This window comes from Semicossyphus pulcher, unplaced genomic scaffold (assembly GCF_022749685.1).
Source record: "Semicossyphus pulcher isolate SPU_LCO1_2020_fin unplaced genomic scaffold, fSemPul1.0.p SCAF_23, whole genome shotgun sequence".
NCBI classification, from domain to species: Eukaryota; Metazoa; Chordata; class Actinopteri; order Labriformes; family Labridae; genus Semicossyphus; species Semicossyphus pulcher.
In genome coordinates, this window is record NW_027211697.1 from 5,575,330 (window position 1) to 5,585,297 (window position 9,968).

Sequence of the window (9,968 nt, forward strand, 5' to 3'; positions counted from 1 at the left end):
GACAGTGTAACCTCATACACACAGCTGTAGTTGCCCTGGTGTTCATACTCAGCTACAGGGAAGTTAAAGGAGGCTGAGTGGTTGACTGCTGGCTTGGTGTCAATGATGTTGGAGCCAGAGGATATCAGAAAGAAACAGCCTTCGGGATAGCTGCAGTTAATGGAGCAGATGAAGACAAAGCTGTAACCCCTTGTGACCTCTGCATGTTCAGAACTCCACACCAGCCCTCTGTTAGGAGATGTTAGGGAGATGCTGGGCTCCTGCACTCTCACTGGGTTCAAAAGGGACAGGATGAAGAAAACGTAAGCCTTTGGGTTTAAAACAACAGGTCAAGATACGATCCAGATTAATTGTGAGTCCCCACTAAACACACATAAAGCCGATAGCTAACACTCACAATGCAAAGTTACAAAAAATAATTTACAAACTAAAGAGGCATGCCAAGTTTGCAATTTAATTTTAAACATGTTACATCATTCAGCATTCTTGACTTATGTTATTGATTTATGTGTTATACTAACCAGTGATAGAGAGACTGACAGAGTCACTGAGGGGGGACCTAAACTCTTGACCTGAGACGCTTTTGTTGTACTGACACATGTACAATCCCTGGTCATCAACGTCCACTTTAGGGATATTGAAAGTGAGTTTTTACTTGATGCTTTGGTCTCAATGGATGAACCTGGGGTCTTCCTCAGGATGAACATTCCACCTATAACCATAGTTGAGATCGAACAGGTGATGTTGACTTCCTGACCTCTGGTAACCTCACCAACAGGACTAATGGAGATGTTGGGCTTTGTGAGGCTTTCTGAAAAAAAGAATATGATATATTATATGGTATTCAGTGCTATAATAGCTCTTATAGCACATTTAAAAACAGATGTTTACAAAGTGTTTTGACAGACAAAGCAAAGGCAGGAACTCAGGAAGGTACAGAATACAGAACATATCACAGAACATTCAGGCCAAACAGAGAGAAGTCAGGAAAATTAAACAAAAGGTCAACAAGAATAAATGCAAATAAAAAATATAAGTAATAAAACAGGCAGATTTGAAAGGCAGATAAAGCAACAAAGCAATACAAAAGAGATAAATATATATATATTGTAAAGTAGTTTAGCTCAAGTGTCAAGGAAGGTGGTAGGCAGGCAAACTCAACAGACTTGTTGTTTCCCAGAGTTGCATATTTATTAACAGTGCCAGTCAATTACACGTGTAACTCATCAAACCTCAAAAAAACAAATGCAAAGAAAAACTTAAATTAACTCATAATCAACTCAAGCAAAAGCATGTGTACACGGCTGCATGGCTTTACCTCTGTTACCCCCCCCCGGCGCAAAACTTGACTGCCTTTATAGGGAGCATAAATGAGACCCTACCTGTCCTCAGCCTATACCAAAACAATCTGGGGTCCTCTTAATTCAAACAATTAAACCTAGAAATGAAAACTCATCCTTAATTTAACACCAACTCATTTACTCAACTAAATGTGAATTACTCAGGTAAGTAATGTATTTAACATAACTCAAAATGCATAAATTGCACACAAAGAAAACACATTTCATGAAAGAAAACCCCTACACATGGCGCGGCCCAGTGATGTCACTGATGACATCATCTACTCCATAAAACCGAGGAAATGCTGGGCCGGCCCCCTTTCTACTAGCAGAACCGCATGGTGACCTGAACAAAGAAACAAACAAAGGTAAGTATGTACAAGGAAACAATCAATTTAATATGTAAAGCTGCAACTTAATAAAAGTGACAGAAATTAACCCATGACTGTGTGTTTGCTTTGATGTGACCTGTAACATAATGCTTACACAAACAAACCCGGGATAGTAAGTGCTGCAAAGTTACAAAAGCAAAGGTAAATTATAACTACAGAAATTAATGTCCTTAGTAATGTGATATATGTAAATGAACATAAGGGACAAGTGGTGAGAAAGAAAAAAGGTCTCACCCACTTTGTCACATATATATATGTAACTTTAATCTGGCACGTACCTACCTTTTGTTTTTCAGATCTCCATGTTTATTGTTTTAAGCCAACTTCATAAGGAAATGATCATGGACAAAATATTTAATATTTCAACTCGTGTTGAGTAGTACTCCATTTTCCATTGAGCTAAAAATGCTTCCCAGCTTTTTACCTGTAGTGGTCAGGCTTGGACTGGCAATCCGGAAAATCTAATAAATACCAGACAAGTAAGGCCATCGCCAGCAACCAGAGAAAAAACAGCCCCTGTTATCAATCTCAAAATTGAGGCTACACCGACAATCACTACCTCACAACTCCCCTTCAAGCAGATTTGTTCATGCAATGTCAGAGGAGAGGTCAGAATAAGTAGTTAAATGAAAACAGAAATGTAATGATTAATTCAGGACCGAAAAAGCTAAAAAGGTGAAACAATAATAAGAGAGCAAATGAGAAAAAATGTTGACGCTAATGCGAAAAAAAAAAAAAAAAAAAAGTTAAATATTTACCCAAAAAGAACATTGTAACTTTCAATGATGACAATGCCACACAAAACTGCTAGCTGCAGCAGTGATAACATGTACAGTCCGCTGCCACCAAATGAAGAGGAGCAGGAAAGAGTAATGTTACTCTGGACAGATCAGCAGCAGCAGGCTGATTCCAGGGGTGAACAGGGGCCAGGAGAGGCCATTGCTGGGACCCACAGCAAGTGATACATGTAGTGACTTTGTTAACAGAGCCACCGGAATAGCAGCAGCACTGTTAATCTACTCAGGTGGCCTAAACGTATCTGTTATTTGTGGTTTAGACATATTTTGTTAGTGTGCTCTTGGCCCTAACTGAGTGTACCTGCACTGTAAATTCTGTGTCGTTAAGATAAAGGTGAATTTATTTCTAGTGTTTCTAGAGTGAACTCTTTCCTGAACTGTAGATCCCGTTAAAATGCTGGTGAAGCTATGTCTTAGTTCATATGCTGTTGGTAATAATTGTTTGTGTCCGTTGTGTACGAATGTCCACATTGGATTCAGAGTCTTGGCACAGGGTTTGGTTGGTGGAGCCACGGAATTGCCGTACTGCCCCTTCCACTAGCTCCCTAGAATAGTGGTGCATTCAACAGCAGACCAGCTTCTTGTGTTGATCTGACACAAATATTAATTAACATGGAAAGTTCAATGACTGTAGTTATTATTTTATTTACGTTTCCTCTCTCCATTCCTCCTCTACTCTGGTAATCCATCCGTGAAGTCAGAAATCGACCAAAAATCGACCTGAAATCTGAATTTGAGAACCGCTCCAGCCCTGTCGTGAAAAATCGGGGTCAAAAATTGAAGTCAGAAATCGACCAAAAATCTTAATTTGAGAACCACCCTGGACCTGTCGTAAAAAATCGGGGTGAAGAGCTGAAGTCAGAAATAGACCTGAAATCTGAATTTGCGTCCCTGTCGTGAAAAATCGGGGTCAAAAACTGAAGTCCAGAAATGGATCAAAAATCAACCTGAAATCTTAATTTGAGAACCACCCCCGGACCTGTCGTGAAAAATCGGGGTCAAAAACTGGAGTCAGAAATGGATCAAAAATCAACCTGAAATCTTAATTTGAGAACCACCCCCGGACCTGTCGTGAAAAATCGGGGTGAAAAACTGAAGTCAGAAATCGACCTGAAATCTGAATTTGAAAACCACCCTGGACCTGTCGTGAGAAATAGGGGTCAAAAACTGAAGTCAGGAAATTGACCAAAAATCGACCTGAAATCTGAATTTGAGAACCACCCCGGCCCTGTCGTGAAAAATCGGGGTCAAAAACTGAAGTCAGGAAATTGACCAAAAATCGACCTGAAATCTGAATTTGAGAACCACCCCGGACCTGTCGTAAAAAATCAGGGTCAAAAATTGAAGTAAGAAATCGATCTGAAATCTTAATTTAAGCACCAACCCGGCCCTATTGTGAAAAATCAGGGTGAAAAACTGAAGTCAGAAATCGACCTGAAATCTGAATTTGACAACCATCCCGGACCTGTCGTGAAAAATCGGGGTGAAAAACTGAAGTCAGAAATCGACCTGAAATCTGAATGTGAGAACCACCCCGGACCTGTCGTGAAAAATCGGGGTGAAAAACTGAAGTCAGAAATCGACCTGAAATCTGAATTTGAGAAACACCACGGCCCTGTCGTGAAAAATCGGGGGCAAAAACTGAAGTCAGGAAATTGACCAACAATCGACCTGAAATCTGAATTTGAGAACCACCCCGGACCTGTCGTGAAAAATCGGGGTCAAAAACTGAAGTAAGAAATCGATCTGAAATCTTAATTTAAGCACCAAGCCGGCCCTATTGTGAAAAATCGGGGTGAAAAACTGAAGTCAGAAATCGATCTGAAATCTTAATTTGAGAACCACCCCGGCCCTGTCGTGAAAAATCGGGGTCAAAAACTGAAGTCCGGAAATCGACCATAAATCTTAATTTGAGAACCACCCCGGCCCTGTCGTGAAAAACTTGGGTGAAAAACTGAAGTCAGAAATGGACCAAAAATCAACCTGAAATCTGAATTTGAGAACCACCCCCGGACCTGTTGTGAAAAATCGGGGTCAAAAACTGAAGTCCGGAAATCGACCATGAATCTTAATTTGAGAACCACCCCGGCCCTGTCATGAAAAATCGGGGTGAAAAACTGAAGTCAGAAATCGACCTGAAATCTGAATTTGAAAACCACCCCGGACCTGTCGTGAGAAATAGGGGTCAAAAACTGAAGTCAGGAAATTGACCAAAAATCGACCTGAAATCTGAATTTGAGAACCACCCCGGCCCTGTCGTGAAAAATCAGGGTCAAAAACTGAAGTCAGGAAATTGACCAACAATCGACCTGAAATCTGAATTTGAGAACCACCCCGGACCTGTCGTGAAAAATCGGGGTCAAAAACTGAAGTAAGAAATCGATCTGAAATCTTAATTTAAGCACCAAGCCGGCCCTATTGTGAAAAATCGGGTGAAAAACTGAAGTCAGAAATCGATCTGAAATCTTAATTTGAGAACCACCCCGGCCCTGTCGTGAAAAATCGGGGTCAAAAACTGAAGTCAGAAATCGACCTGAATTCTGAATTTGAGAACCACCCCTGACCTGTCGTGAAAAATCGGGGTCAAAAACTGAAGTCAGAAATCGACCAAAAATCGACCTGAAATCTTAATTTGAGAACCACCACCGGACCTGTCGTGAAAAATCGGGGTCAAAAACTGAAGTCAGGAAATCGACCTGAAATCTGAATTTGAGAACCACCACGGCCCTGTCGTGAAAAATCGGGGTCAAAGTCCGAAGTCAGAAATCGAAAAAAATCGACCTGAAATCTGAATTTTAGAACCACCCCCGGACCTGTTGTGAAAAATAAGGGTGAAAAACTGAAGTCAGAAATCGACCTGAAATCTGAATTTGAGAACCACCACGGCCCTGTCGTGAAAAATCGGGGTCAAAAACTGAAGTCAGGAAATCGACCAAAAATCGACCTGACATCTGAATTTGAGAACCACCCCAGCACTGTCGTGAAAAATCGGGGTCAAAAACTGAATTCAGAAATCGACCTGAAATCTGAATTTGAGAACCACCCGCGGACCTGTCGTGAAAAATCGGGGTCAAAATCTGAAGTCCGGAAATCGACCATAAATCTTAATTTGAGAACCACCCCGGCCCTGTCGTGAAAAATTGGGGTCAAAGTCTGAAGTCAGAAATCGAAAAAAAATCAACCTGAAATCTGAATTTTAGAACCACCCCGGACCTGTTGTGAAAAATCAGGGTGAAAAACTGAAGTCAGAAATCGACCTGAAATCTGAATTTGAGAAACACCACGGCCCTGTCGTGAAAAATCGGGGGCAAAAACTGAAGTCAGGAAATTGACCAACAATCGACCTGAAATCTGAATTTGAGAACCACCCCGGACCTGTCGTGAAAAATCGGGGTCAAAAACTGAAGTAAGAAATCGATCTGAAATCTTAATTTAAGCACCAAGCCGGCCCTATTGTGAAAAATCGGGGTGAAAAACTGAAGTCAGAAATCGATCTGAAATCTTAATTTGAGAACCACCCCGGCCCTGTCGTGAAAAATCGGGGTCAAAAACTGAAGTCCGGAAATCGACCATAAATCTTAATTTGAGAACCACCCCGGCCCTGTCGTGAAAAACTTGGGTGAAAAACTGAAGTCAGAAATGGACCAAAAATCAACCTGAAATCTGAATTTGAGAACCACCCCCGGACCTGTTGTGAAAAATCGGGGTCAAAAACTGAAGTCCGGAAATCGACCATGAATCTTAATTTGAGAACCACCCCGGCCCTGTCATGAAAAATCAGGGTGAAAAACTGAAGTCAGAAATCGACCTGAAATCTGAATTTGAAAACCACCCCGGACCTGTCGTGAGAAATAGGGGTCAAAAACTGAAGTCAGGAAATTGACCAAAAATCGACCTGAAATCTGAATTTGAGAACCACCCCGGCCCTGTCGTGAAAAATCAGGGTCAAAAACTGAAGTCAGGAAATTGACCAACAATCGACCTGAAATCTGAATTTGAGAACCACCCCGGACCTGTCGTGAAAAATCGGGGTCAAAAACTGAAGTAAGAAATCGATCTGAAATCTTAATTTAAGCACCAAGCCGGCCCTATTGTGAAAAATCGGGGTGAAAAACTGAAGTCAGAAATCGATCTGAAATCTTAATTTGAGAACCACCCCGGCCCTGTCGTGAAAAATCGGGGTCAAAAACTGAAGTCCGGAAATCGACCATAAATCTTAATTTGAGAACCACCCCGGCCCTGTCGTGAAAAACTTGGGTGAAAAACTGAAGTCAGAAATCGACCTGAATTCTGAATTTGAGAACCACCCCTGACCTGTTGTGAAAAATCGGGGTCAAAAACTGAAGTCAGAAATCGACCAAAAATCGACCTGAAATCTTAATTTGAGAACCACCACCGGACCTGTCGTGAAAAATCGGGGTCAAAAACTGAAGTCAGGAAATCGACCTGAAATCTGAATTTGAGAACCACCACGGCCCTGTCGTGAAAAATCGGGGTCAAAGTCCGAAGTCAGAAATCGAAAAAAAATCGACCTGAAATCTGAATTTTAGAACCACCCCCGGACCTGTTGTGAAAAATAAGGGTGAAAAACTGAAGTCAGAAATCGACCTGAAATCTGAATTTGAGAACCACCCCGGCCCTGTCGTGAAAAATCGGGGTCAAAAACTGAAGTCAGGAAATCGACCAAAAATCGACCTGACATCTGAATTTGAGAACCACCCCAGCACTGTCGTGAAAAATCGGGGTCAAAAACTGAATTCAGAAATCGACCTGAAATCTGAATTTGAGAACCACCCGCGGACCTGTCGTGAAAAATCGGGGTCAAAATCTGAAGTCCGGAAATCGACCATAAATCTTAATTTGAGAACCACCCCGGCCCTGTCGTGAAAAATTGGGGTCAAAGTCTGAAGTCAGAAATCGAAAAAAAATCAACCTGAAATCTGAATTTTAGAACCACCCCGGACCTGTTGTGAAAAATCAGGGTGAAAAACTGAAGTCAGAAATCGACCTGAAATCTGAATTTGAGAAACACCACGGCCCTGTCGTGAAAAATCGGGGGCAAAAACTGAAGTCAGGAAATTGACCAACAATCGACCTGAAATCTGAATTTGAGAACCACCCCGGACCTGTCGTGAAAAATCGGGGTCAAAAACTGAAGTAAGAAATCGATCTGAAATCTTAATTTAAGCACCAAGCCGGCCCTATTGTGAAAAATCGGGGTGAAAAACTGAAGTCAGAAATCGATCTGAAATCTTAATTTGAGAACCACCCCGGCCCTGTCGTGAAAAATCGGGGTCAAAAACTGAAGTCCGGAAATCGACCATAAATCTTAATTTGAGAACCACCCCGGCCCTGTCGTGAAAAACTTGGGTGAAAAACTGAAGTCAGATAACGACCTGAATTCTGAATTTGAGAACCACCCCTGACCTGTCGTGAAAATCGGGGTCAGAAACTGAAGTCAGAAATCGACCAAAAATTGACCTGAAATCTTAATTTGAGAACCATCACCGGACCTGTCGTGAAAAATCGGGGTCAAAAACTGAAGTCAGATAACGACCTGAATTCTGAATTTGAGAACCACCCCTGACCTGTCGTGAAAATCGGGGTCAAAAACTGAAGTCAGAAATCGACCAAAAATCGACCTGAAATCTTAATTTGAGAACCACCACCGGACCTGTCGTGAAAAATCGGGGTCAAAAACTGAAGTCAGGAAATCGACCTGAAATCTGAATTTGAGAACCACCCCCGGACCTGTTGTGAAAAATAAGGGTGAAAAACTGAAGTCAGAAATCGACCTGAAATCTGAATTTGAGAACCACCACGGCCCTGTCGTGAAAAATCGGGGTCAAAAACTGAAGTCAGGAAATCGACCTGAAATCTGAATTTGAGAACCACCCGCGGACCTGTCGTGAAAAATCGGGGTCAAAATCTGAAGTCCGGAAATCGACCATAAATCTTAATTTGAGAACCACCCCGGCCCTGTCAAGAAAAATTGGGGTCAAAGTCTGAAGTCAGAAATCGAAAAAAAATCAACCTGAAATCTGAATTTTAGAACCACCCCGGACCTGTTGTGAAAAATCAGGGTGAAAAACTGAAGTCAGAAATCGACCTGAAATCTGAATTTGAGAAACACCACGGCCCTGTCGTGAAAAATCGGGGGCAAAAACTGAAGTCAGGAAATCAACCAAAAATCGACCTGACATCTGAATTTGAGAACCACCCCAGCCATGTCGTGAAAAATCGGGGTCAAAATCTGAAGTCCTGAAATCGACCATAAATCTTAATTTGAGAACCACCCCGGCCCTGTCGTGAAAAATCGGGGTGAAAAACTGAAGTCAGGAAATTGAAAAAAATTCAACCTGAAATCTGAAGTTGAGAACCACGCCGGCCCAGTGGTGAAATATCGGGTCAAAAACTGAAGTCAGGAAATCGACCTGCAATCTGAATTTGAGAACCACCCCGGACCTGTCGTGAAAAATCGGGGTGAAAAACTGAAGTCAGAAATCGACCTGAAATCTGAATTTGAGAACCACCCCGGCCCTGTCGTGAAAAATCGGGGTCAAAAACTGAAGTCCGGAAATCGACCATAAATCTTAATTTGAGAACCACCCCGGCCCTGTCGTGAAAAACTTGGGTGAAAAACTGAAGTCAGATAACGACCTGAATTCTGAATTTGAGAACCACCCCTGACCTGCCGTGAAAATCGGGGTCAGAAACTGAAGTCAGAAATCGACCAAAAATTGACCTGAAATCTTAATTTGAGAACCACCACCGGACCTGTCGTGAAAAATCGGGGTCAAAAACTGAAGTCAGATAACGACCTGAATTCTGAATTTGAGAACCACCCCTGACCTGTCGTGAAAATCGGGGTCAAAAACTGAAGTCAGAAATCGACCAAAAATCGACCTGAAATCTTAATTTGAGAACCACCACCGGACCTGTCGTGAAAAATCGGGGTCAAAAACTGAAGTCAGGAAATCGACCTGAAATCTGAATTTGAGAACCACCCCCGGACCTGTTGTGAAAAATAAGGGTGAAAAACTGAAGTCAGAAATCGACCTGAAATCTGAATTTGAGAACCACCACGGCCCTGTCGTGAAAAATCGGGGTCAAAAACTGAAGTCAGGAAATCGACCTGAAATCTGAATTTGAGAACCACCCGCGGACCTGTCGTGAAAAATCGGGGTCAAAATCTGAAGTCCGGAAATCGACCATAAATCTTAATTTGAGAACCACCCCGGCCCTGTCGAGAAAAATTGGGGTCAAAGTCTGAAGTCAGAAATCGAAAAAAAATCAACCTGAAATCTGAATTTTAGAACCACCCCGGACCTGTTGTGAAAAATCAGGGTGAAAAACTGAAGTCAGAAATCGACCTGAAATCTGAATTTGAGAAACACCACGGCCCTGTCGTGAAAAATCGGGGGCAAAAACTGAAGTCA